General features: G+C 38.4%; 1 non-coding gene across 1 annotated transcript; it reads right to left on the bottom strand.

Moving 5' to 3' along the window:
• Nucleotides 1-2,712: 2,712 nt before the first annotated feature.
• Nucleotides 2,713-2,819, bottom strand: LOC141634862 (small nucleolar RNA R71). Its single transcript, XR_012539580.1, has one exon. It is a non-coding gene; the product is annotated as a small nucleolar RNA R71 (small nucleolar RNA).
• Nucleotides 2,820-4,488: the final 1,669 nt, after the last annotated feature.

A 4,488-nucleotide genomic window follows, 5' to 3' on the forward strand; every position in this document is an offset into this window, starting at 1 on the left:
CGTGGATACAATTACTTAAAGTGGGTTGATGAACCAATGACTGAGTGGCAGAGGAAGGTTGTAAACAGGTTAGAGAATGAGAAAAAGAGCATGGATATCGAGATTACTCAAGTGAGAAGTATACTACATCAACTTGAAGAATCAAAGTGGGGAAATGACAGTGAAATATTGAAGGCAAAAGAAGAATGCAAGAAGTTAACCATGGATATCTTAGAACTCAAAAATAATGAGGCATGACTTAAGTTAATTTTCATAATTCTTCTTCTAATTGTTATTTACCTAGTTTATTATGTATGATGGTAGTTTGTACTCTTTATGTGTAAACTTGTAATCCTTTAAATTAATGGAAATAAGCAAGACTTTCTGAGAATCATATTGTAATTAGGTGGCAATACCAAATGATGCTTTTTTTCTTGGTGATAAAATCAAACACAATGAAATATAAAATAAAACGGTTATACCCAAACCGTTGTTCAGGACGTATATAGTTATAACGGGTTCAGTCCGTTGTTATGTACATAAAAATGATGCTTTATTTCTTGGCGGGAAAATCAAACAAAATGAAAATATTACAGGCAACGGTTATTTTTAGATAGTGCTAATCAATTACGGTTTCAAACAAAACCGTTGTCTATTTGGAAACAAAATACAACGGTTTTTCTTATACCGTATTTATTACTTTTCATTAAACAAGGTCTTACCAGTGTTGTATTATTCACACATATATACTTTGAGCTTCCCCTCCCCCATATAATATCCTCTAACATTGAGCTTCCCCTCAACCACCAAACTACCTCATCGTCGTCGCAGTTATCGTCATCATCGCCATTGTCACCGCCAGATCAATCCGGATTCTCCTCTTTAAAGAAGTAATAAACACTCCTCTCTAGAGATTTGTTTGTTATTATAAGTACGCATTGTTATTATTTGTTTATTAATTTCTGCTTTAGATATGGTCGAAAAGAGGAAAATAAACGATGAAAATGCGTCAGACGACGACTCAGGTGATGAGAATAATTTGCAACACACTGCGGGTCGAATGCGCCACAGGGTTTCCCTAGAAGCAATAAATTTAAAGATACCAAATCCTTAACAGTGGGATAGAGATACGAGGCTGCCATAAGGTGAGAATGCCGGATATTTTGCGAGTTAGATTGGTTGTTGTGTAAGACAGTATGTGCCTCTCGGTACGCCGCGTATCAGTGAACTGAGTAAAATATGGAACACCATGCTAATAAACAGAATAAAGGTATGTATATACAATAATAAATGTTTTGGCTGAAATTAAGTTACTACTTGATATGTGTATTAGCCGAAACACTTGTACCAACTACGCTCATCATATATATAGTTAGCTTACGTTGTCCCCGAAAAGTATTATAAGTACCTAAAAAAAAGACAGAGAAAGGCCTCAGTTCTTGGAAGTGATGAGCGCGTCATTATACGCTCTCAAACACATTTATACTCAACTACTAGCATAGCAAGCAAGTCGGGGTCGAACGCAAAGGACGGGGGGACTCAAATTGTTCAATCTAATTATAGTTGCAATTAGGGTTGTCATAATTGAAATGGGTTGAAGATTCTAATCTAAAGAAAGCAATAAAAGGGAACGCAAGCAAAACAAGGAAGGATGTAAACAAATGATTAAAAGCACTAGGATATCATGGATTCATAGGGTATTCATGGTGGTGATCATACAAACATGTTTATGTAGTTTCAAGCAAATTATTGTTGTAGTGGAATCGAGTTAGTTTATGTTTACTTTCATTGCTATTTAGTTTAGAGATCTTCTATTCCAACCCCAAATTTTGACACCCCTAGACACCGCTACTTGCAATTGAAAATCTCACTTTAATACCCGTCCCTTGGGATCCAACCATTACTTGCATCTTTACTAATACTAGATTTGTTTGTGGAGTTATAAATATTGTTTTGGTCTAGGTGCCCCTAACGACAAGTACCGAAAACTAAACCTCTCAAGAGGGCTCGACCAAAAATGGCGCCGTTGCCGGGGACGGTGTTAACTTGATTTAGATTTTCTTTGATTGTTATTAGTTGTGTCTTTCTTTGCCTTGGGGAAGTAAAACTCCTCAAGGTTTGTTCTAATTATTTTCAAGTTGTTTGATATTTTGCATGTCTAGAATATCAAAAGGTAACTTGTTACCCTTTGATCAGGAAATTGAAAGAACTTTGACAAACAATAGAAGACTTGCTAGAGATACTTTGAGAGGTATTGGTGAGGTTGTAGATATTCAACCAAACGCTATTGAGTTCGTCAAACCTTTTGCAAGAGAAGGTGAGGAGAACCCACCACAAAATCCAACACAAAATCAACCCACAATGCCTAAATTTTCATCACATTCCGTACAAACCGGGGAGAACCTACCCAATGGTGCTCCCACACCACTACACTTAACCGGGAATTTCATTGCCAAATCCGCATTTATCCAAATAGTCGAAAGAAGCCAATTTGGGGGGATGCCTAGTGAAGACCCTCACTCTCACATGGAAACTTTTTGTGACTATTGTGATGCGATTTCTCAAACCGGTGTAACTCAAGACTAAATTCGATAGGTCTTATTTCCTTTTTCTCTAATTGGCACCGCAAAACAATGGTTGAAAGGCCTTGATAAGGCTACTCTCGTAATTGACTCTAGGAAGAAAATGGCTCTAGCTTTCTACAAAAAGTTCTACCCACTGGAAAAGACTAACATGTTAAGAGCTCAAATTACGGGCTTTAAGCAAAGAGATGAAGAATCTTTGTATGAAGCTTGGGAGCGATTCAAGGGAATTTGTCGCTCATGTCCTCATCATGGACTTAGCGAGTGGTTCTTGGTACAACAATTTTGGAATGGTCTTTATGAAGACTCAAGAAACATTCTCAACATGGGATCAAATGGTATGGTCAACGAAGTTGACGATAATCAAACTTGAAACAAGATTTAGGAAATGGCGGTCCATAATTCACAATATAGAAGACCTCGCAAGGCTACTAGAGGAGGAAAGCATGAAAAGGACTCTATTACTCAATTGGGTGCTCAACTTAGTGCTCACGTTGATACCATCAATTTGAAGTTCGAAAAAGCTATGGCTAGACTTGAAGAAGCCTCAAAATCACCAAATCAACATGTTAATGCCATGACGGCATCTTCATCAATCCCAAGCGGGATATGTGAGAAATGTGGAACTTTGGGACATGACCAAAGTGAATGTAGGGGAACAAATGAGCAAGTGAATGCTTTTCAAGCGTACAAGAGTGGTACCCCTTATTCAAATTATTAGAATGAAAACACCAAATTCCACCCAAATTCCTCATACAAAAGCCAAAATTTTCAAAACCCTCAACCAACATACACCCCACCTCCCATGAGAAACCAAAATCAAAGACCCTTTTACAACCAAAACCAAGGTTACCAAAACCAAACTCCATACAATCAACAAAATGACCAAGGTTTTGATGTCCAAAAAGCGATCCTCCAAATGCAAAAGAATCAACAAGAGTTTTTCACTCAAATGCAAAAGGATAGTCAAGTAAAGGAAATCACCATCAACAACATCCTATCCCACACCAAAATGTTGGAAACCCAATTGACTCAACTAGCATCTTCAAATTCTCAAAGACAAAAGGGGCAATTACCACCTCAAAGTAATCCCCCAAGACATGAAACGGTTAGTGCCATTCACTTGAGGAGTGGTACAAGGTATGAAGCACCAAAGAAGCAAGTTGAGGATGAAGTTGTGGAAACTAGTGACAAAGAAGAAGTTGTGCAGAACTCCAAGGATGGATAACCATCAAAAGAAGAAGTTTCAAAGAAAAGTGAAGACAAGGCCAAGGAGAAGGAACCCATTGTGATTAGACTTCCTTTTCCAAGTCGTCAAGCTAAGCCCAAATTTGATGACCAACTTGGAAAATTTATGGAAATTGTGAAGAATTTGGAAGTCTCGATTCCTTTTACGGAATTAATCAATCACTTGTCGGCCTATGCAAAGTACATGAAGGACATCCTTACGAAAAAGAAGTCGATCCGGAAGCTTGAGACTATCGCCTTCACTAAGGTGAGTAGTGCAATCCTTCAAGGGAGTTCACCTCCGAAACTTAAAGATCCGGGAAGATTCTCAATACCGTGTACCATTGGCGACACAATGATCAACAAAGCCCTATGTGATCTAGGGGCTAGCGTGAGTGTTATGCCGTATTCGGTGAGTAAAAGGTTAGGGATGGGAGAACTTAAATGTACTAATATCACACTCCAAATGGCCGATAGATCGGCGAAAACACCATTAGGGATATGGGAAGATGTTCCCGTAAGAGTTGGGAAATTTTTCATCCCAGTGGACTTTGTCATTGTTGACTTGGAAGAAGACTCAAATATTCCAATCATTCTAGGGAGACCTTTCTTGCACACCGCGGGTGCAGTGATAGATGTGAAGCATGGAGAACTCACTCTAGAGGTGGGAGATGAGAGCATAACTTTCAATCTTGACAAG

Source organism: Silene latifolia, chromosome Y (assembly GCF_048544455.1).
Source record: "Silene latifolia isolate original U9 population chromosome Y, ASM4854445v1, whole genome shotgun sequence".
In the NCBI taxonomy this organism is placed as follows: domain Eukaryota; kingdom Viridiplantae; phylum Streptophyta; class Magnoliopsida; order Caryophyllales; family Caryophyllaceae; genus Silene; species Silene latifolia.